The following is a 24,979-nucleotide window of genomic DNA, read 5'->3' as shown; positions in this document are numbered from 1 at the left end:
AGCTGGGACAGATGAGAGCCTTGGGAAATCCTTCCACTTCTAATTCAATTTCTATGCTTAGCTCTTGTTTTCCAGGATGGAAAAAATCTAGACTCTGAAAGGTCAGCTTCCAATTGTAGACTCCCTCTCAGACCACACCCACCGGCTCCCACAAGCCCCTGCAGCTCTGAAGGTCACAGCTGCCCAAGAATTGAGGAACAGGAAGCCGCGGAGTCCCTGTCTTCTTTTCACCAGATTGCTTTGCTAGCTGACAGCCATCAGCTGTGCTAGCATTCCCGGCCTGTCCCCTCTGCACCCGCCATACTTGGCATGGAGGATAGGGAAAGAAGGGCAAGCGGTGGCTCCTAGAGATCAGGAAAGGAGATGAAAGCAAGAAGTTCAGGTTCTGCATTTCATTTCGGTGTTCGTTTGTGACGTAGCTGTCTTGCGGCTCTGCAGGAGTCTTGTGGGAATTTCTAGCCATCTAGTTGGCAGTCCTAGGTTACTACACCATTATGTCCCAGAGCCACTTAGTTCAGGACAATCATTAGCCTACTGTTGACCAATAAGGAAGAGACTGACGATTATCTACATGAGAAATACTACCAGAGGCAGCGCGGTCTTGGCTCATCTTCCCCTGGCACCCAGACTGTTATTCCCCAGGTTATGTGATCCACACTTTCTTTGTAGAGATGGAGTATTTTTGTCATTGTGTCTGTTTCACGCAACAACACAATTAGGGGAGGTTGCCTCAACAGAAGAAGCTGATTAAGGTCACAGAGTTATTGTGAAACCATTTGGGAGTTGTGGAAAATGAGTCTCACTGCTAAGCTTTCTTGCTTTAAGAAAAAGAAAAGCCAAGCTGCACCTTGAGTTATCCATCTATAACAGATCATAAAATACCCATAACCTCCCATGTAATTTACTCATCTCAAGAGAGATACTAAATGCTTCTTCCAGGCTCTCAGTACCTTCCCAAGAGTTCGGCGATTTTACGGGATGGGAGGGGGTAGGACTCTGATTCTGCAGCGGGGTAGGGCAGACAGTGGCGAACTGCCAGGATACGTGTCACAATAGAAGACTGTACTTTGCACAGCTCGCAAGCCAGTGGGCGGGAGAGCCTTGTTTTATTTGAGTCCCAGGAAAGCTGCTGTAAATAGGACTGATGGAAACTAAATCCATTTTCAGTAGCAACGAAGACCGCGTTGATGATGCACCTTTGACCCGGATGCCCAATGTCCTGGAGACAGAATCACAAGCCATACTTCAAAAACCGTGCTTTCATGGAGGTATCAACACACAGCTTCGGCTTTCACTTACCTAACACATATCTAATGCAGGTTTCTGCAGAATATGGGTTTCTGCAGAATTATGTGATAAAGGTCAATGGTGTTCCACTCCCTTCATTCAGAATCCGTAACAATTGGATAGAAGACCATTCGTAAAACTCCTCTTGAATTGGCCAAGGTTTGTTTATTTTATCAAATCAATATTTCAAGAATATCAAAATGAGCATTATCTCCTTTGCTACACAGTCTGCTGAGGGTTGGATTGGTTTGTTGAAATGGACAGTTTAAAGGGCCAAGTCAGCTTTAAATCCACTCTTCTTCTTGTGTCTATGATCTTAACCACTGAGCTTATCTCCTTCCTGACACTCTATCACATGACTGCTAATGTACCTTAATTCACCATTGCTTTTTTTTTTTTTAATACAATTGAGTCTATTTCCAGTCCTCAAAGTTGGTCACCTGTTGCCTGTATCTATACTTTTTTAGTCATAGAGCCTGCCTGGTGTCACATTATATGATATGTCCCCCACACATCAGATTGTTGTTTTCCCATCTTCCTGGCCCTCTCCTCCCATAATCATTTCAAGCATGCGTTCTAGGAGCCCCACCCATATTTTTGGTGGGTACACAAAGATGTAAGGGAACTGGCTGTTTCTAGGTTTGTAGTCTACTTTGGGCAAAGGAAATTTATTCTGCAAAATTAAAGCCCATGAAGATCCTGATAAAATGGTGTTGAAAGTATCCTGAGTTTTATGAGATTTAGATTTCCTCTTCCCCCATTTTTTTAAAGTGCAAAACTATAATCCAGAAATACGAGTAGTGCTCTAACACAAGAGCAGAGAGTAATGAGTCTAGCTGCCTCCGGAGCATCCCTCTGTATGAGCTGCCAAGGTCAGCCCAGCACCGAGGCAGAGGCAGAGAGCGGTAACACAAGGAGCACGATCTACAGCTGAAACCCAAAGCATCGAAAGCTCGCTGACAAACACACAGACTCAGCAACTCCTGATGCACTTTCCATAGTACAGAATCTGAGACTTGGATTTCTTCTATCATCACTATCTTATGGCAAAATCATGTAAGAGGAGAAAGAGGCATAGGAGGAGGCTAGGAGTTATCCTAAATCCTTCTTCTGTACCTCAAGTTAACTGTTGATAAAACTGGGTATCATCACACTCACACACATACACACACACATACACACACATACATACACATACACACACATACACACATACATATACACACAGACACACATATACACACACACACATACACACATTCACACACATACACATACACACATACACACATACATATACACACAGACACACACATATACACACACACACATACACACATTCACACACATACACATACACACACATACACACATATATAAATACATACACACAACACACACATACACACAACACAAACAGCTACTTGGGAATCATGTTGTCTACTGATGACCTCTTCAGTGCAGATAGCTCGGGAAATGGAACTTTTGAGGCAGGCAGAGTAGTGATTGAAACTTATTATCACTGACCCTGTCATAGCAGAGGTAGAGCCAAAATAAAGGGGGGTAGTGTGCTCAGTTCTGTAACATTTCACCTGAACCCTGGCCTCTCCAGTTCCCTTCACCTCAGTGAAGCTGGCTTCTTGGACAGACTTAGCTGTGGCTAGGAATACATCTGTGACAGGATTAACCCTGCTTTGGCACCCATGGACAGACTAATTTAATGAGCACCTAAATGAACTCAGCCCTTCCTTTCTCCACGGGCCAAAGGCGCTGGATGGCTTAGCGCTGTTTGCAAGGAGTTTTTGTTGTTGCTCGGCTCCATAGTTGATGCGCTCAGTGGGTTTTCCTCCTTTGTTCTCCAGAACAGTCTTAGAAGGTGGAACTGTCATTAGTTGTGGTTTATGGATGGCTACACTGAGTCTTGGGGAGAAACGGATGTTTAAGAAGGCATCTCTCTCCAGGTCGTGCAAGGGCATTCAGCTCAGACCCTGGCGTTCTATGGCCTATTCTCTCCACAGTGAACTCCCATCCCAGCCTTCATGTTATAGGATAGCTGAGTGGGAGCATCTCTTACATATTACTTTCCTGGACAGATTAGGTATGTTCTGTTCCAGAATGTAAGTAAAGAGAAAAATGTTTGATCTATGTATTGATAGTGAATTTGTGACTGTTATGAGGAACTGTAAGTAGGACCTCCAATGTTGCTGGGGGTGGGGGCAGGAGATCATTTATTTCAATAGAAACACTAATTATAAGGCTATAAATTTGTTGGATACAATTGTCATGAATACCAAAGCTGCCTGCAGCCCACACCAACTTAATCTAGTCGGATCACAGTTGACATATTACAGTTTGTTCTCTGTTTCTCTACCTTACAAAAGAATCACTTAAAATTTGCCTCTAGTTATTTTAGTTTTTGAAATAACACACACAATAAAACCTTTCTAAAATTTAGGTTATCTCACAGGAAATAATGGAAAAGGGGTCGGGGGAGTGGGAACAGGGCCAAGAATCTTACTTGTTACATGAAGAGCTTTTAAAGTAAGGTAGAAGCTATTTGACAATAAGGTCTGGATATTGTTTCATGGTGTAGCACTTGGCCATTGTAAGAAAGCCGCTGTGTTCAATCCCCAGCACCTCAAGAAACTATCGAGTAGTAAAAAAGGAAATGAGATATCGAGGCACCCAAACAGGAAAAAAATTTATCCCAACTCAGACTTACCCCAAAGCTCCGTGAAAGATGCTTGTCTGAATGACTGTAGGGATGCTGTCAACCCTACGGCATTCTAGAGAGGGTGAAAGTGTGAGAGCTTGCCCAGGAGAGTGGGGAATAGGAGTGAGGTGTGAGCTGTTAGAACACACACGAACTTTAGGGTAGTGAAAGTCCTTTATTGTACACTAGACAGTGGTAGGTACGTGTCACAATGCTGACCAAGCCCACAACATGAACAATGCAGAATGGACCAATGTAAGCTGTGCGCTTGTGATATGACCTAACATAATTATTGTAATAAAACAAAGCATCAGCACCTGGCTCATCACTGGCTTTACAAACATACCATCAATGCAGATGGCATCACCAGGGAAAACTGGAAGAAGCTGTTGGGGAAAAGAACACAGCTCTTTGTACTTGCTTTTTATCTTTCATGTAAATATGAATTTGCTCAAGACAGCACTTTCCTACTTTTAAAAACTAAAAGCAAAGACCAAAGAGAAGCGCACCACTCCTCAGCCCCACAGCATCTCTATAGATGGTGTGCCCCTTGTGGGAAGAAAGGAGAATATTCTTAAGGACCCCCAACACTTTGGCACTTGGATTGTGACAATCACAGAGTATATGAAAGGTCAACTTACTTGTCTCAGTGGGTTGGAAAAGACAAAGCAGACTTTGTCCTCAGTAGAATTCACCCCTTGAAACCCTAGCGATGGCAAGAGATAAAACAATACTCTTTATCAAGGCAGATTAACCAGCAAAGACACGTTCCTTCTCCATTTATCCTATGGGCTTCTAAGGACAATGGGCCTTTTGTCCTTACACCTGTTGGGGGGGTGGGTGGCAAGAGCCCAGGACGCAGGCTGATGAGGGTTAGATGAGGTCATTTGCTTCAGATTTCTTACCTGCATCTCCAATGATACATCTCATTTCATAACATGCCTTCCAATGGAGAGCCTGCTCTCAGAATGCAGAGGGATACCAACAGGTCCCAGGCTTCTTGGAGGAGAACGATAAAATGAAAATCCCAATTGGAGGGAACTAGAACATGGCTATGTCACCACAGTTCAGCTTTTTGAGTGACTTCAGGCCCAGGTAGGTACCTTGAAGGTCTTGCTGCTGCCTTGAGCTCAGCTTCTAGTGTCACACCAGGCAGAGAGGGCAGGACACTCACTAGAGGCTGAGCAGGTAAATGAATTCTGAGGTCTTGGCTGTAAGAAAACACACACACACACACACACACACACACACACACACACACAGGGAGAGAGAGAGAGAGAGAGAGAGAGAGAGAGAGAGAGAGAGAGAGAGAGAGATCTTCCACATCAACATCAGGTTTACCCAGCTGCTGCATTAACATTTCTTGGCTCACAATTTTACAGGCATGTGTGTGCTAATGTCCTTCTTTCTGAACCCTTGCTTGGAATGGGATCTGTCAGCTTTGACTTTTTTCCTTTGTCTTCTTTGGGGAACAATGCTCCAATTTTACTTTGAAGCCACCAACCTTTCCCCTCCTCTTAAAATGTGAAGGTTGAATTTAATACTTCTATTTCACCTAAGGGGATTATGTTTGGCCAACCAATCAGGATGCTGTTCCCATTCTTCAGAGAACAACACATAATTCATGCTGGACCCATGAAAATCCCCTCCTGGAAACTCGCTGCATAGTTTGTAGTGTCCTTTCTGCCAGTGGCATGGTAAGGCTAATGTAGTGGCTAGGAGATGGCTCCATGGGTAAAGCGCTCAAAAAGGAGGCTAGGAGTCCAGATCTCCAGCATCCACTTAAATACTAGGTAGGTGTGGCAGCCAGCCTGTAATCCTACTGCTTGGGAGACACAGACAAGAAATCCCAGGGTCCACAGGCTAGCTGGACTAGCTGAAACAGCAAGCTCTGGGTACAATGGAGAGGATCTCCCTCAATGAATAAAATAGAGACTGATTAGGGTTGGGGATTTAGCTCAGTGGTAGAGCGCTTGCCTAGCAAGCGAAAGGCCCTGGGTTCGGTCCCCAGCTCCAAAAAAAAAAGAAAGAAAGAAAGAAAGAAAGAAAGAAAGAAAGAAAGAAGGAAAGAAAGAAAGAAAGAAAGAAAGAAATAGAGACTGATTAAGCACACACACACACACACACACACACACACACACACACACACACACGTACAAGTAGACTTACTTTCCATTGCAGCTGGGGTATGGAGACGGAGTAACTCTTTCAAAATAAAAACCAAAAACAGAAGAAAAGTGAGATAGAATTTGAAAGAATAGCTTTTGTGGAAATGGTTGAACAATAGGAAGCAATCAAGTCAGAAGTCAACATATTCACTGGATCTTCTATGAAAAAGACCATTAAGTTTCCAGAAATTCCGTAGCCCATTATAATAAGAACGTCTACTCTTCTCCCTTATATTTAAGTCTACATCATTATTCCATATAACCCTGTCATTCTGGTTAGAAATCAACAGAAAAATCTGGAATTAGACTGGTTCAATCCAAAGCCTCATTCACTTTCCTTGGTCCCTGTCGCCCCTCTAGATAAACAAAGAACATATGAAACGGAGCACTGGCGTAGTGCTACCAAGTTCCAACAGAAGGCACATACCACACCTCCATCACCGAACACTCAACTGCAGACACCATGAATGTGAAATGTCTGTGACTGAGAAGAAGCTTGCATTCAACATAGCCCTGGGAAGTACCTGGCTCACTTCACGAGGACATGGCCCAGTGCCACTGCCCCTTCTAACCTTCCATGCTCGATTTAAGAATAGGAGTGAAACTCGAGAGTGAGGAAAACTTGGATTCAGAAATAACCTTAATTTGTGGGTGAGTGAAATAAAGGGAGAAACACAGGCCTTACTACACATTCATCACTTAACCTTAGAGAAAGTAGCACATACCAAATACTGCTGCTCTCCTGGGACTTTTTTTTAACCGTCCTTCACAATGTTTTGTGGTAGGCCCTGCTATCATCTGGTTCTACAGTACAAGGAATACACCTAGAAAATTTAGAAAATCCGATCCCTGATTCCTGAGCAAGACTCCAACCAAGTAGCATGAGCCAGGCTTTCGACTGAAACATAGCCTTGTCCTTTTGGTAGCAACATCTGAAACTGTGCATCTATCATTAGCTTAAAAATTGTGACAATTCAGGTTGTACCTGAGCGTTAGTCTCAACAGCATCATGTTAACCTGACGAAAGAACTGGGATGGAGGGAGAGAGATGATTTCCACCACATTAGAGAATTATGCTCTGAGTATCTTTTCCGGTTCACACCTCTTGCCTTGGGGTCTACACATCTTGCTCCACACACCCACCATTTCATTGAGCATCCTCAGTATAGATCCAACAGGAATTGTATCTTTAAAGCAGTTCCCTGATCACTTAGCATACCTCCACTGTCCTCAAAGTGCCTCCCTCTCTCAAGGGTCACAGATGATCCCACCATTCAGAAATCAGAAAGCAAGTATGCAGGCTTGCAGGACCTCTCTGCATCCCAAAAGCCAACATCCACTTTCATGAGTCAAGCTCTGCACTTTGACCTAAGTATTTTAATGGGAACTCTTCATTAACATGATGCCCAGCACGGATATTGAGGACATTCGGGTGGATTAGTAGGTCCTATCTTGGTTTTTAAACTGGTTATCCCAAAGTAAGAAGTATGCTGTGCCCAGGATGATGTGGGAGATGCCAGGTGGGAGGAAAACCAGTTTTAGTGTTCAGAGTCCAAGGACTTATCTAAGAAGGCAGTTTTATCTCCTTCCAAAAGATACCCTCAGCACAGAGAGAAAGGTGTCTGGCCATCTGATTGTAGGGGGATGCCAGGGTGTTGAGGTGGGAGTAGGTGGGGGGGAGCATCTTCATGGAAGCAGGGGGAGGGGGAGGAGCATGGGAGAGAGGGAAAAGGGGATAACATATTAAATGTAAATACATAAAATATCCAATAAAAATAAATAAAATAAATAAAATTTTTAAAACGAAGGCGAATTGAAGATAAATAGAGAAAATTTCAATAAACTAACTCCAGATGTACAAATCCCAACACATAAATAAAAACATTATTAAAAGAAATAAATGACATCTCCAAAAAATATCATCCTATAGTCATGAGCAATAATAAAAATAACATGGGAAATTTTACAGAAAAAATAATTCAAAAGAGTAATTATAAATATGGCCAAAAAATGTGAATGGTTTGAATGGAAAACATCACCCATAGTATCAGGTATTTAAATCTTGGTCCCCAGGTATTGGGGATGTTTAAGACTGTTCAGAAGGTGTCCTGAAGGAAGTATGTCGCTAGGGGTAAGCTTTGAGCCTTTGAAGACCCAAGTTATTCTCAGGTTGCTCTTCCTGGACGGTGCTTGTGATTCAGGATATGAACTCTAGCTTCCTATTCCCGCTGTCATGGCTGAGGCCTCCCCTCCAGGATTGAATCTGGCTTGTCTGAAACCATTAAGTCCAAATAAACTTCTCTGTATATAAGTTGCTCTTACCATGGTGTTCTATCATAGCAACAGAAAAGTAACAAGTACACAACTCAAAAGAGACAAAGTCACACAGACAAATGGTTGAAATAACAATCTGCATTCAGTCTTTGAAGGGATAAAGATGAATAGCAAAAGCAATAGAAATGGCAGAAAATACACAAACTCATGGGAAGTAAACAACACACTACTGGGTCATTGGAGAAATCAAAAAAGAAATTAAAATCTATAGGACACAATGAGGACAATTCTAAGATGACCATTTATAGCTCTAAGGAGCCTACATTACTTCCACTTAAATAAATAAATTATACATATGTATATATATTTGTATATATGTTATATATGTGTATATATGTATATGTGTATGTGTGTATGTATATATATATATACACACATATATATATGTATGTGTATATATATATTCTCATCTTAATTTCCAGAGAGGTTGTACCAGCTTGCAAACCCACCAACAATGGAGAAGTATTCCTCTTTCTCCACATCCTTGCCAGCATCTGCTGTTACCTGAGTTTTTTATCTTAGCCATTCTGACTGCTATGAGGTGGAATCTCAGGGTTATTTTTATTTGCATTTCCCTGATGACTAAGGATGTTGAGCATTTCTTAAGGTACTTCTCAGCCATTCGATATTCCTCAGCTGTGAATCTTTGTTTGGTTCTGTACTGTATTTTTTAATAGGATTACTTGGTTTTCTGGAGTCTAACTTCTTGAATTCTTTGTATATACTGGATATTAGCCCTCTATTTGATATAGGATTGGTAAAGATCTTTTCCCAATCTGTTGGTTGCAGTTTTGTCCTAACAACAGTGTCCTTTGCCTTACAAAAACTTTGCAATTTTATGAGGTCTCATTTGTCGATTCTTGATCTTAGAACAAAAGCTATTGGTGTCCCTGTTCAGGAAAATTTCCCCTGTGCCTATGTGTTCGAGGCTATTCACCATTTTCTCTTCAGTTAGTTTCAATGTATCTGGTTTTATGTGGAGGTCTTTGATCTACTTGGACTTGAACTTTGTACAAGGAGATAAGAATGGATTGATTTGCATTCTTCTACATGCTGACCACCAGTTGAACCAGCACCATTTGTTGAAAATGCTATCTTTTTTCCACTGGATGTTTTTAGCTCCTTTGTCAAAGATCAAGAGACCATGGGTGTGTGGGTTCATTTCTGGGTCTTTAATTCTATGCCACTGATCTATCTGCCTGTCTCTGTACCAATACCATTCAGTTTTAAATCACAATTACTCTGTAATACTGCTTTAGGTCAGGGATTGTGATTCCCCCAGAAGTTCTTTTATTGTTGAGAATAGTTTTTGCTATCCTGGGTTTTTTGTTATTCCAAATGAATTTGCAAATTGTTCTTTCTGACTCTAGGAAGAATTGAGTTGGAATTTTGATGGGGATTGCGTTGAATCTGTAGGTTGCTTTTGGCAAGATGATCATTTTTACAATATTAATCCTTTCTATCCATGAGCATGGGAGATCTTTCCATTTTCTGAGATCCTCTTTCTTTAACTTCTTCAGAGACTTGAAGTTCTTATACAGATCTTTCACTTGTTTGGTTAGAGTCACACCAAGGTATTTTATATTATTTGTGATTATTGTGAAGGGTGTTGTTTCTGTAATTTCTTTCGAGGCCTGTTTATCCTTTGAGTAGAGAAAGGCTACTGATTTGTTTGATTTAATTTTATATCCAGCCACTTTGCTGAAGTTGTTTATCAGGTTTTAGGAGTTCTCTGGTGGAATTTTTCGTGTCATTAAAGTATACTATCACATCATTTGCCAGTAGTGATATTTTGACTTCTTCCTTTCCAATTTATATCCCGTTAACATCTTTTTGTCATCTAATTGCTCTGGCTAGGACTTTGAGTACTATATTGAATAAGTAGGAAGATAGTGGGCAGCCTTTGTCTAGTCCCTGATTTTAGTGGGATTACTTCAAGTTTATCTCCATTTAGTTTGATGTTGGCTACTGGTTTGCTGTATATTGCTTTTACTGTGTTTAGGTATAGGCCATGAATTCCTGATCTTTCCAAGACTTTTAACATGAAGAAGTGTTAAACTTTGTCAAATGTTTTCTCAGCATCTAATGAGGTGATCATATGGTTGTGGGTTTTTTTTTTTGAGTTTGTTTATATAGTGGATTTCGTTGATGGATTTCTGTATATTGAACCATCCCTGCATCCCTGGGAAGAAGCCTACTTGATCATGGTGAATGATCATTTTGATGTGTTCTTGGATTTAATTTGCAAGAATTTTATTGAATCTTTTGCATCAATATTCATGAGGCAAATTGGTCTGAAGTTCTCTTTCTTTGTAACATCTTTTCATGGTTTAGGTATAAGCATAATTGTGGCTTCATAGACGGAATTGGGTAGTGTTCCTTCTGTTTCTACTTTGTGGAATAGTTTGAAGAGTATTGGTATTAGGTCTTCTTTGAAGGTCTGATAGAATTCTGCACTAAACCCATCTGGACCTGTGCTGTTTTTGATTGGGAGACTTTTAATGACTGCTTTTATTTCTTTAGGGGTTATGGGACTGTTTAGATGGTTTATCTGATCCTGATTTAACTTTGGTACCTGGTATCTGTCTAGAAAATTGTCTATTTTATGAAGATTTTCCAGTTTTATTTAATATAGACTTTTGCAGTAGGATCTGATTTTTGTTTTAATTTCATTAGAATCTGTTGTTATGTCTCCCTTTTCATTTCTGATTTTGTTAATTTGGATACTGTCTCTCTGCCCTCTAATTAGTCTGGCTAAGGGTTTATGTATCTTGTTGATTTTCTCAAAGAATCAGCTTCTGGTTCTGCTGAGTCTTTCCATAGTTCTTTTTGTTTCTAGTTGATTGATTTCAGCTCTGAGTTTGGTTATTTCCTGCCATCTACTCCTCTTGGGTGTGTTTGCTTTCTTTTGTCCTAGAGCTTTCAGGTGTGCTCTCAAGCTGTTAGAGTATGCTGTATTCAGTTTCCTTTTGGAGGCACTCAGAGCTATGAGTTTTCCTCTTAGCACTGCTTTCATTGTATCCCATAAGTTTTGGTATGTTGTGCCTTCATTTTCATTAAATTCTATCTTAATCATCTAGTGATATACTTGAAAGCTTTAGAAAAGCATGACTCTCTGATAGAAAGTTACTATCTAGAATATATAAAGAGATAAAGCAACTGAACATCATGAAAATGAAACAATTAAAAATGAGGCAAGGAACTAAGCAGAAAGTTCTCAAAAGATGAAATGCACAAAGACATAAAACAAATTTAAAGAAAAGTTTAAGGTCATAGGGAATTTAAATTTAAACTACTTTGTGATTTATTTTATTCCAGTCAGAAAAGCCAACATCAATAAAACAAATGACAGTATATGCTTAAGTTGGTTAAGTATTCAGAGAAAAAGAAACATTTGTTCTTGCTGGTGGGAGTGCAACCTGGCACAACGACTGCGGAAATCAGTGTGGCAGTCTCTTCAGGAAGTTGGTAATGGATCTATCGCAAGATCTAGCTATACCACTCTTGGGCAAAGAACTCTACATCTTACTATAGAAACTCTTGCTCAACCATGTTCACACTCAATTCATAACAGCCAGAAATTGAAAAAGGCTTAAATGTCCACTAACTGAATAGATAATGAAAATTTGACATATTTACAAAATAGAATATTATTGAATGTTAAGAAAAGTGAAGGTATGAAATTAGAAGGTAAATGAATGGAGTTAGAATCAATCATTCTGAGATAACCCTGAAAGACAAGTATCATGTTTATTTCTCACTTGGGATGTTAGCCTTAACTCTTCAGATATGTTCTTCATTTGTAATACCCTTAGAGTTCAGGAAATTAGGAAAAGGATATGGATTGTTTCAAGGGAGGAGAGATAAAACAAAGAGGTAGAAAGGATACTAATGGAACATGGGTAGTTAAATGGAGAGTGGAATGAGAGGGCAAGTAGAGTACAGACTCTAGGGAGGGGTAAGGAACACTGAAGACATTTTGAGGAAGTTATATGGGAACTTACTCCTGAAAAAACTCCTTAAAATATATACTTACACATTTATAAAAAGAATTTTAATGGAGTTTCCCTATAATGGATCAGCTAACAGCCCTAGTAGACAGAATAACAAATAAAAGTCCAGTGTCAGAGGCACAAAAAAACTTTTGTAGCTGTGGGCAAGTGAGCTCACATGGGCCTCCAAAGTTTACAAGATACTGTCGGTGCTCTTGGTTGCCCTCCAGAATTTGAGAGTAAGACTTCACATACTGAGTCATAGAACAAGAGGAAACAATCTGGTATTCACCTGAAAGCTTTATTCCTACTGACAATCTTTTACAGTGTTATAAGGTGTCATGCATGTAACCAGTAGAGAAAAGTAATAATCTCATCCAGCTGTGATTCCTAAATGCTCAAAATGACCAGTGGATCAAGACAGCCCTACTGGTGCAATGGTAGCACAAATGTTACTGGAGCAACCAACCACTTTCTGATTGCATTTAAGGCCCACTTACACAAAGTGGAACCTATAGCTGGCATAGTAATTGGGACCAAGAATATGTGGTGACATAGGTCAAAGGCTCTAAGGGAAAACCTACTACTATCACTTTACTAAGTAGACATAGTGTTACATTGACTTGTAATGACTTGTTAGCCACATAGAGTAGTGTATCTGTTAACCTTCATCAGAGAAGCTTCTTTTTTCAGTGTGTGGTACTCATTAACTCAAATTAACTCAAATGCCCACAAATGGTCAGGGTGCAGAGAATAAGAGACTTAAGCATTATTAACCCTAAATGAGATGTCTATTTTACTCCTCCTTTCACCAAGGTTCAGAAATCATTGAGAAAGAGGAGGCTGAATGATTATAAGAACAAGAGGTGCTGAATAACTACAAAGAAACAGTGTTTTCCTGACACAGCAGTATATTTGCACAATGAGAACTCACGGTAGTTGTAACATCATGTACAAAATCTGCATAAGGTTAAACCAGACAAAAATCTCAGCATGGTGTTAGGAGAGGTGGTAATGAAGTCTCCTTGGCTAAGAAGCTGTTGACAATTATAATTGTTGGGAAAGAGTCAGTATTTTTAAAGATCCAGCTCCTGGTGGACTGACAAAGGGAGAGAAGGCCACATATACAAGAGTAAATGAGCAGTAAAAATTGTATTTGATGATGATGATGATGGTGGTGGTGGTGGTGATGATGATGTGTGTGTATGTTTTGTTTTGTTTAGATACAAGGCTGGATATGTAAAGAAGAGACATAGATGTGGTAGAAGTGTGGGAGTGGTGAATATCATCAAATGCATTGTATGAAATTCTTAAATAACTATTTTAAAAAGAGGGAGGGAAAATAAATTTACCGTATTAATTTGACAATTTAATTGAAGGTCACAATTAAAGTATACTTTATTAATATAAAAATAAATTTAGTTATGTTTTATGCTAGGATTTATGATATAAAATACGAAAGACATTTAGATTGAAATGGTTCTTTGTGTGTGTATGTAAATAGTCATTATGAAGATAGTGTAAGTCTTATCATTGAGTACTCGGGACTATTCTAAACCACTGTAATTCACAGAACGAACTTTGTATTAAACACCTAGAAAATATTGTGTTCTTTCTTGAACACATTTATAAAGCATACTCTGAATTCTTTGATTAAAAACACGATCATATTACAAAAAAGTAAATTGAAATTAGCTTAAAATCAGCAGTTTTGGCTACAAGATGGTCTATGTAAGCATTAGGATAACTCTGCAGCAGATACCCAAAGGAAGACACGGGAATCTAAGACAAATGGCTGGCTGTGTTGCTCACTATTAGCAAGTGGAAAAAACTTACTGATACTAGCCCTTAAGTGTTCTTCCCTGACTCCCCTGCATATAAGGCCATCTGCTGTGTGTCATTGAGCTAGTCTAATTGCTTCGAAGCCTTATGCTTCTTGTTATGTTTGTAAAATTGTTGGTGAGAGTGGTGTCTTCTGTGATTGTTAGTACTGTAGTCTAATTTCCTTGATCCATCATTCATTGATTCACTGTTTATAAAGTTGTGCTAGAAGATACCCATTTGCTTTATCAGTTCCCCAGGCTTTACACTATATATTTCTAAATGGGGCACTTAGGTTATCCTTAAGTCAGACCACTATCAAATCAGTGACTATTAGTATTTTTATATTTCAAATCAACAATATACATCCTTGATCTATGTCTTAGGTACTTTATGTACATGTTTTTAATTGAAAATAAGTTTTAAAATTTTAATCAAAGTAAACTCTATCATTTCCTCCCTACCTTTTTCTCCCTCCAAGCCCTCTCATAAGTCACACTCAAATTCATAGCCTTTTACCTTTTAATTATTAATATTAAACAAACATACATATGTAAATACATAAATGTATAAATACAATCTGCTCAATCCAAGAAACACACCTTAATATCAAGAATAGACAGCAACTCAGAATAAAAGAATGGAAAAAGATATTACAAGTAAATGAATCAAAAATCCAGCCAATATGGCCTTTTTTTCTTGAGACCTGATTTCTCTGGGTAGCCCTGACTATCCAGAATTCATTTTGTAGACCAGGGTGGACTTGAACTCAGAGATTCGCCTGTTCCTGCCTCCTAAGTGCTAGGATTAGAGGTGTGTGCTGCTATCCCCCAGTAGCATACTTAAATGTAATCATTTAAATATCTGACAAAATGGATTTCAAACCAAAACTAAGGAAAGTCACTTCATACTATCAAATGGAAAAAAATCTACCAAGATGATATTGAAATTCTTAACATCTGTTTACCAAATGTAAGGGCACCCAGGTTCACAAAAGAAACAATACTGTTGCTTAAGCCACATATTGACTCCTACCCACTAATCGTGGATGACTTCCACACCTTACTCTTACCAACAAAAAACTAAACAGAGACATCCTGAAGCTAACTTATAAGACAAATAGTCCTAACAGATATTTACAGTCCATTTTACCCAAATATGATAGAATATACCCAATTTTGAATTGTACTACAAAACTATAGTAAAAAAAAAAAACCCCAGCATGATATTGGCACAAAACCAGAAACATTGATTGAACTGAAGACCCATGAAAAAGTTTACAAACCTATGGACACCTGTTTTTTTTTAAAGTAGCCAGAAAGGTGCACTGGAGAAAAGATGGATCTGCAACAAATGGTGCAAGCTAAATTGGATGGCTGCAGGTAGAAGGATCCAAATTGATCTATACTCATCACCCTGCACAAAACTCTGCTCCAGATAGGTCAAAGACCTCAACATAAGTCCAGATACACTGACTCAGATAGAGTAGAAAGTGAGCAATGTTCTTGAATTCATTGGCACAGAAAAAGACTTTCTGACCGGAACACTGATAATACAGACACTACAAACAATTAATAAATAGGGCCTTACAAAACTGAAAACCTTCTTCGTGGCAAAGGACACCATCACTTAAAGAAAGCAGCAGCCTATAGAATGGAAAAAGGTTTTTACAGACTACATTTTTCAGCAAAGGGTTACATATCTAAAAGATATAAAGACCTCAAAAGGAAACTGGACATCAAGAAAACAGTCCCATTAAAACATGGGGCACAGATCTAAACAGAGAATTCTCAAAAGGGAAACTCAAATGGCTGCGACGCATTTAAAGAATTGTTCAACATTCTCATTTATCAGGGAGCTGCAAATCAAAACTACTTTGAGATTTCATTTTATATCAATTATAATGGCCAAGATCAATAAAATAAAAGACAGATCATTCTGGTTAGAATGTGGAGTAAGGGGTACACTCATCCATTTCTGGTGGAAATACAAACTTGTACAGCCACTGTGGAAATCAGCATGACTCTTCCTCAGGAAGACTGAAATTAATCTACTTCAAGATCAAGCTGTATCACTTCTGTGCATATACCCAAAGGACACTCCAACCTACTACAGAGATGTTTGCTGAACATATGCTCAGTGCTGTTCTATTCATAATAGCTAGAAATTGGAAACATCCCAAATGTCTGTGAACAGATAAATGGATAAAGAAATGGTGGAACATTTATATAAGAGAATATTATTCAGCTATTGAAACAATGAACTTTGTAGGTAGTTCCAGAACTAGGAAAAATCACACTGAATGAGGTAACTCAGGCCCAGAAGGACAAATATCACATGTATTCATTTATAAGTGCCAGCTGTCAAGCCATTGATAACCAAGCTACAACCCATATAACCATAGAGGTTAGGTAAAGAGCAAAAACTAGTGGGAAGAATGAATCTTCCTAGGCCAAGGAAATCAAGCTGAATAGATTCCAGGGGGACTGGGATGGGAGGGTCAAACCAGAAATGAGTAGGGAAAAGGAACTCCAGGGAGGGAATATGGTGAGGACAGCTAAAACCAAAAGCCTTTTGAGGTATAGTGTGAAAATCTAACAGTGGCAGCTTCCTTTATAATATACATATATGAAGGCCATCTAAATAAAATCTCAAATAATGAGGGTGACCCAACTTTTGTCACCAAATGAAGCTTCCAGTACTGGAAATTGGTTACATCTAATTGAATTGTTAGCCAAAGGCCACCTATGGGAAACTCCAAACAACACAAGCTATTGCCAAAACTCTTGGTGGCTCCCCATAAACTGACAGTAAGGTCCTATTGCATACACCCTCATAACTCATTAAATGCAGAGAAGTCTAAATAATGCCTAACTAGAACCTTCACCACTACAGACTAATATTCATGGTACTAGAAGGCACTCTATGTGCTACTAAAGGGAAAATATAAACACTATGCCAGGTACAAATCCTTCAGTCTTCAATGGTGTCCTACTTGGAAGATATACTGGTGCAGTAGTGGGACAGAGTTTATGGGAGTAACTAAACAATATCTGATTAGAGTTATTTATTGCCCAGGCCATGAGATGAAACTCATGCTCAGTGTTGCTTGGAGTCTGAGACTAGAAAGGCCAAGGACCTAAGGGAAAAGCAAATATTTCTGTTCTGTTAAAGGAACATAGCAATAATATGAGACCTAATGGCATTCTGCTATAGTCATATTATCTGTGTCCTGCTCAGTCATCATCAGAGAAGCTTCCCCCGGTAGCAGATGGGAACAAATACAGAAACCCACAGCTAGACAATAGGTAGAGAGTGAGAGATCTTGGAATATGCAGCCCTCAAAAGGATGTCTCCATCAAATCCCTCCCATTAGGGTTCAAGGAACTCTGAGGAAGACTCAGGGAATGGAGGACACCAAGAATCAAGGTCTTCTAGATACAACAGTGCTGGTGCACATATGAACTCACAGAGACTGAGGCAGCATGCACAGGACCTGCATGGGTTTGTACCACATAGGGTCCTAGAGACCTAGAGAGACACAGGTCCACATCCCTAAGGATAGCTTCTTGCAAATGAAAACTCAGTTTTCTCCAAGAGAGTCTCACTAGGGAAACGCCACTGTTAAGAGTAGTTTCTGTGTCCAGCGGTAGATGGCCAAGTAACTCAACAGCATCTTTGTAAGTGCTTTTCCTCCTTATCTTAAGTCAGTGGTATTTTTGTATTGTTTTGTTCTTCCTACCTGTTGGGTCCTTTGCATATATATACTACAGCTTCCAGTTCGGGGTTCATACGGGATTTCCTGAGCATGTGCAAGTGTGAGTCTCTGTGTCTGTACATTTCTTCTACTTTTTCTTTGGCTCTTTTTCTTGTTTGTTCTTTCATGTCCTGACGTTATTTTATTTTAATTCCTTAGATACCCATTTATTTTCTAATGAGAGCCAACACACACACACACACATGTATGTGTAAAACAACAATAATTAATGAGAAGTTCTTGGAGGAGCACAGGAGGAATGGAGGGGAGAAAGGGAAGGGTGGAAATTATATAAATATAGTATTTGTGTATGTGCTTCACAAAAAAATAGATAAACTAAGTAAAAATACAGTTAGAATTGGTAAAATACATGGTATTATGCCATTTCTTATAAGATATGTTAAGAACCAATAAATGAAAGAAGTTACAATGTTTGGTAATATCGGGCACTCAGACCTAATATCAAACTTAAGACGGTACCTGCTCTCCTTTATTGATACTACATTTCCTTGCTGACTGCTTATGATAACAGATTTACACTGCTTAAAGGAGTTGAGGTTTTCAGTGTTTAGAAAAGTTTTCAATGTCACTTTGATTCTGAAGTAGCAAAGCCAAGATCTGACTTTAATATTTCTAATAGGAAACTGCATTCTGCTGTCTTTTGTGTGACACTACCATCCACACGAACACACTCATGAGACTCAGCAAATATTATTAACGCTCCTTAGCATGTGCTGTGTAATAAAACACTCAGGAAGTAATAAAACACTTCCGGTAGCCTGCCCCCTCCCCCTGCAAGTCTGTAAAGTGCCACCAACATGGGCTTTCACTCCTCTCCCCAAGACCAAGTATTAATAACAATGCTAGACCCTAATATGAAGGTGAGGGGTCAGTATGCCTTGCAGCTTGGCACAGATCATTCAGACGGCCATTCTGATTTTTACATTTCTGGGAGATATTCTATAAAGTGGCCATAAGAAGTGTTGTCTTAGACAACATATAAAGGGTAGATTCATACATTCTTTCTTTCTGGTTTATTTTTTGTCTTGTTTTTGTTTTGTTGTTGTTGTATTTTCTTATGTGTTTTGTTTTGTCCAACAATCAGAACATTGTCTCTTGGCAGTCTGCAGGAAATTAACGTTACTCCCTTCACACGCTTATGACTCACAGTGTGAAAGAAAAGAGTATATGCATTATGCATTTTCCTATTTTATCAAATGCAAAAGATTGCATTATTCAGCTGCTGCCCTATGAAGCCATGCTCGAGTAATTACTTTGCTTTAAGAATAAGAAACCATAGACATCTCTCAATATTTTACAGGAATTAGTTTCACCTGTATGAATACCGAAATCCTAGGGTGTTTGAGTTCATTAGGTAAAATGGGATGATGTTTGTATAACCTACACAAACCTTTCTGTACACTTTCAGAACAACACTTTATACAATTCAAACACTAGAATTTTTTTAACTTATTATTTGTGGAATGAAGACAGCATGGGCGGAAGTCAGCACATAGTGCAGTAACAATTCGATTTTTAGGATTTTTTTTGTTATTTTATTTATTTACATTCCAAATGTTGTCCTCCTTCCTGGTCCCTCCTCCACGAGTTCTTCATCCTGTTCCCATGTCAGTTTATTGAATTTGATATGGAGAGCCAACTGAAATTGCTGGGGAACTGTGAACTTACTTTCTAATCAGGAGGCCCCATAGCAAAATGCTTGTAATGTTAGCAGTGCTGCTTGTAAACTTTATGCCATATGGGTAAGGAATCTGAAAGGTTTTTATAACATAAAGCTAGGTAGCAGCATGTATGTGTATCCATGTGTGCGTGAGCTTATGCACGCATACACACATGCATGCACACATGAATGCAATAGACATTGTTTTATCTGGCCGGAAATACCCCAGGGATGAGATAAAAAATGCACACCACCTTACCTAGGTTGTTGATGTGAGCTCTGGGGATTGGCAAGCACTTTCCCAACTCAGGTGTCTGTCTCTTCAGCCCTGAAAGGATCTTTTATTGTTGGGATGTAGGTTTGGAACTTTAAATACATCTCACACATGAAGTGGGTATTTTGTCTCATTTAACAATTTGTAAACAAGAAGGGGACCTATGGCATTTTCCAAGCTCAAGAGCCTTGACTTAGCTGAAAAAAAAAATAGTCTAAGATTGCAAACCACTGTCTAAGCAAATGGGTTACACTAATAAGAATATACATCTGGATACATCTGAAAAACAGCTTCCACTCCTAAGGCTCAGGGAACATTGGCAGAGGGGATGGACAGATTGTAAAAGTCAGAGGATCCGTGGCTTGGAAGTGAGACTGTGTCTCCCAGAAATGACAGGATTTACACCCATGAAGTCTCACCAACATGACTGCCTAAACATGAGTTGAACAAGGACATCACCAATAGACATTCCCACGTGGATTTGGACTGGGAAAGCCCAGGAGTTCTCAATCCTACACAAAAAACTGTAGTCAACTAAGAAACACTGAGAGTGAGAGACATAGGTTTCTCCTGGGAAGAGAAAACATTTGGTTAATCCAATACCAAATGCTCATCTCTGAAAATATGCACACAAGGAACATCATACAGACTGAGCAGGTTGTATTTAGGAATACACATGCATGTGTATATACATATATGTATATGTATATAGCAATTAATGAAAAATGAGGCCATGAATTTGGAAGAGAGCACAAAGGAATATATGGGAGGATCTTGATGGAGGAAAGGAGTAATTGATGTAATTACATTATAATTCCAATAATAAAAGGGAGGGGGGAAAGAATATTCATCTGCACTTTGTCCCATCAACCCAAGTCTTGGTGTCTGACACCACCCTCTCCACCCCCTACACAGGAAATCCTGCTGCATTTGTGTTCCTTCAGTCCTTCTACCCAATTAACCTTCAAGTGTTACTAATTCTACTTGATTGCCAGCTCTGCAATCTGTCTGCCGTCGCACCCCAACTGCCTGCACTTCCAGTCAGCACCATGGCCCACCTAAACAATTGCCTGGGTCTCTACGTGAGCTACCTGATCCTTTCTGCCTTTAGCCCCGCCGCTTGTTAAGTGAAAAGTCTAATCATATCACTCTCTGGCTTAATCTCTTCAATGGTTTCCTGTAGCTCTTCAGATAAAGCCCCAAGTCCATTGTACAGCTAACTGGCCCTGCAGGAGGGGCCTCGTTAATTGTCTGAGCCCCCATGTCCCTTTCCCCTTCTTCAGTCAAGTAAAACTAATTTCAACAATTCCACCGGCCCACTCTCCGACTCGTATACATGTGTAAAATACCCTCCCTTTTCAAGTTCATAACTAGGTTTTGCATCCTGATGATGGCTTGCTCTTGCTAGTTTCCTGTCTCCTACCCCAGGACGGCTTTCTTCTTTAGGATTATCCGATACAGACATCCATTTCTCAAGAGCAAGAACAGGCTCTTAGTCTCTGTTGTAGACCAGGGAAGGCGTTTCCACACTAGACACAGCCTCCATGTCTGAAAGGCTGACAGGAAGCGGGGCACAGACATTCACTGTAATACTTTTAGAATGGTAATACATGTTTAATGAAAAATATGTTCATTTCCTTTTAGTAGAATCCCAGATAAGTAGAATTAATTAGATGGATAGTCTTTGTTCCCAAGTAGGGTTGGGGTTGCTTTTTGAGTGGGCTATTTTGAATCATTTTTACTATAGTCGGTATCCTCAAATCGTCTGTGCTAAATGAAAGCTAGGATCTCACAGCAATGGCTGGGATGCAGCTCAGTGGTAGAGAACACTTGAATACTCAGTGTGCTGGGCAAATTCCCGGCGCCACAAAGCCAAACCAAACATAAAACAGACAACGTCTTCTGAAGAGCTAGCCATGCATATAATCTATCTGATCTGGTTTTTGTTTTTTTGTTTTCTTTTGTTTTTTTATGCACAAAGTACATTCCTACTATAACCAGCATTCTCTTCCTTTTTGTATGTGTTAATTATCTTTTTGTTTCTAAAATTTTATTCATACTATGGTTGTTTCATGATGTTATAAAATAGCATTGTGCTGGTGTGATATAGTGGAGACATTCTCATGTAACTTCTTGTTGAGAGTCAGTCATATTGCTGGATGTTGCTGTTGGTTATCTGGTCTGACTATATCTTCTCTCTTTGTTTGTTTGTTTGTTTGTTTGTTTGTTTGTTTTGTTTTGTTTTCAAGACAAGCTTTCTCTGTATAATTGTCCTGGTTGTCCTGGATCTCAGTTTGTTGTCCAGGCTGTCTTTGAACTCAGAGATTCACTATGTTTTTCACTGTGAAAGTTCAAAGGTGAGCTTTAAACCTTTAAATGTCCTATATTCTGTAATCCATTAGACTATAATATTTCATATACACAGTGTAAAGGAAGGCATTACACACACCATGTGTGCAATCATGACTGGTAACTGAACAACAGCAATCCTACTGCAACTATCTATGTCAACCCCCTTCTCCTTTCGCTTAATTTGCTCAAATATTTTGGAGATTTACCAGGTGTTGGTCACTGTCTGCGACAGTTATGTTGGAATAGTGAACAGAAAAACAATTGATGTATGGATCTTCTCATGGTACAGAACTGCTTGTGAGCTCAGGATAGAAGTCTGTTACAGAACACTCCCTTTGTTATGCTGTACCCTAGCTCTAATCGCTAGCATGGGAAGACAGACTGTATTTTAAAGTTACTCTTCTGAATTTAGGTCCATCCTTCTCCTTAACCTTACAGTTTTATTATGTAACTATGACTCTCCAAACTGTTTATTGGTGAGCTTATGCTAACACCACATGTGTTCTTGTAAGCTTCTTTAGCACTTAATGTTCTTATACTGGAAATAGTAGTCTATTTATCTTTAGTCCCTGAGGTTTTCTACTGTGTGTCTATGTCAGAGTTTATCCATCTCCTTGCTTCTGAAGGTTTCAGTGTCTTTAGATTTTCACTCTTGCGAACAACGCTTCTATAAAATGTGCTGCATAAATATATTCAATTTTTACTGTGTGCAATTTATCCTTGGATTTATCTCAGCATACCTTTCATGCAATGTTTTTGATCTGACACACAAATATGGACGGCACACTTGTGTTGGATAAAGCTGGGCCTTAAGTAGGGATATATGCCTGTTTTAATAGCTGCTGTTGGAAGATTGTCAGAAGTGCTTATGTGCTTTGTGCTTCTACCACAGTGCTTTTGCAGAAGATGTTCTAGTCCGGTCAGCCTGAAGATGAATGCTAGTGGTGATAATGACTTAAGCAGACATGCACAGATTATTTGATGGTGTCTTTCATGATACAAAGTTCAACACTTTTGCCTGCTTTGTTAATTGCTACATATTATGTACTCATTTCTTGTTGATATAGGTCTTCTGCACTGACTATTCTAATGCTTACTGAGGAGAGATAGCACAGTGATTTAGATTTGTGTTGTCCTGATGTTTCATAACATTGGACATCACTCCATGTGCATTTGGGCCATCTGCATCTCTTCTTAGAGGTGAAGTGTCCAGTTCAGTTCTTTGCCCACTTTTATGTTTACTTAGTTTGCCACTGTGCTAGAGTGCGTGCCGCAGTTATGGGGTATACATGAAGGTCATAGAACGACTTATGAGAGTTGGTTCTCTCCTTTGACCATGTTAGGCTTGGAGATTGAACAACTGGCTTGGAAGCATGTGTCTCTACCTGTTGAGCTATCTTGCCAACCCCAATTTCACAAGTTTTGAATAAGGACTTCTGTTGTTGCTGTGGCATTTTGGGAATACTCTTTTCAGAATACCCTTTCCAAATATATGATGTAAAACATATAAATATTTTCTCACATGCTGTGGGTGGTACTTCTTATTCGGTGGATAATACCTTTGATGCACAAAATTTTTAATGTAGTCCAGTTTCTCAAACTTCTATACCATTGACTGTATATTTTGTACCTAGAAACCAAATTCAACCACATGAAGCTTTAGTTTTCTTCTCAGAGTTGCATTGATTCTATATTTAGAAATTCGATCCATTTTCAGTTCAGTTTTTGTACAGAAAAATATCAAATTTCATATGGACAACCAGTTTTTCTCTATCTTTTTTTAAAGGACAGTCTTAGTGCATTTGTCAAAATCATTTATAAAAGGTCTTTTGTGTGTGTGTGTGTGTGTGTGTGTGTATGTGTGTGTGTGTGTGTGTGTGTGTGTGTGTGTGTGTGTGTAAACATATTAAGGCCAGAGGATAACCTTATGTGTACTTACACAGGTACAATCCACCTCTTTCTATTTTTTTAGACAGTGTCTCTCACTGGCCTTGAGATTACCAAGTAGCTAGCTGACTAGCTAGTGAACCTGGGAGATATTCCTGTCTCTACCCTCTCAGTACTAGGATTGCAAACATGGCCATTACTTCTCATCTTTGTTCAGAGAGTTTGGGGTAACTGAACTCAGTTCTTTATGCTTCCAAGGCAAATGATTACAAACTGAGCAGTCTCTCTAGTTCCTGCACAGGTTATTTCTGAATACTCTGAATCTATTTGGTCTATGTTATATTGATAATTTTATGCCTATATTGGTTAATTTACATTGGTCATAAGTTTTGACATCAGAAGATGGACTTCCTCCAGATTTGTTCTTTTTTCGAGATCATGTTGAGCATTCAGTAATGGTCAACATTTCAAGGGTCCATAAATGTTTTAAGGTTGCTTTTCTATTCTTAAGGGAAATTTCAAGGGGATTTTGATAAGAGTTGTAGAGACTGTTAATAAACATTGGTTAGTGTGGACATTCTAACAATATTAAGTTTTCTAATCCAGGAATATGGATACACTTCAATTTTCAATCTTCATTTATTGGTTTCAGTAATTTTCATTATTAGTCCTTCATTATTAGTCCTTGTGGTTGAGTTATTATTAAATATTTT

At 39.2% G+C, this 24,979-nt stretch overlaps 2 long non-coding RNA genes across 4 annotated transcripts in view; both read right to left on the bottom strand.

Moving 5' to 3' along the window:
• The window catches only part of LOC102555978 (uncharacterized), a 230,490-nt gene that overhangs the window by 96,725 nt on the left and 108,786 nt on the right, over positions 1-24,979 (bottom strand). The gene's annotated exons all lie outside the window — the stretch shown is intronic.
• On the bottom strand, positions 1,079-24,975 carry LOC134486615 (uncharacterized). The gene is made up of 2 exons (XR_010065879.1): positions 4,010-24,975; positions 1,079-1,219 (listed from the first exon to the last, which is right to left on the bottom strand). It is a non-coding gene; the product is annotated as an uncharacterized LOC134486615 (long non-coding RNA).

Source organism: Rattus norvegicus, chromosome 4 (genome assembly GCF_036323735.1).
Source record: "Rattus norvegicus strain BN/NHsdMcwi chromosome 4, GRCr8, whole genome shotgun sequence".
In the NCBI taxonomy this organism is placed as follows: domain Eukaryota; kingdom Metazoa; phylum Chordata; class Mammalia; order Rodentia; family Muridae; genus Rattus; species Rattus norvegicus.
This window is presented reverse-complemented; position numbering and strand designations above follow the sequence as displayed.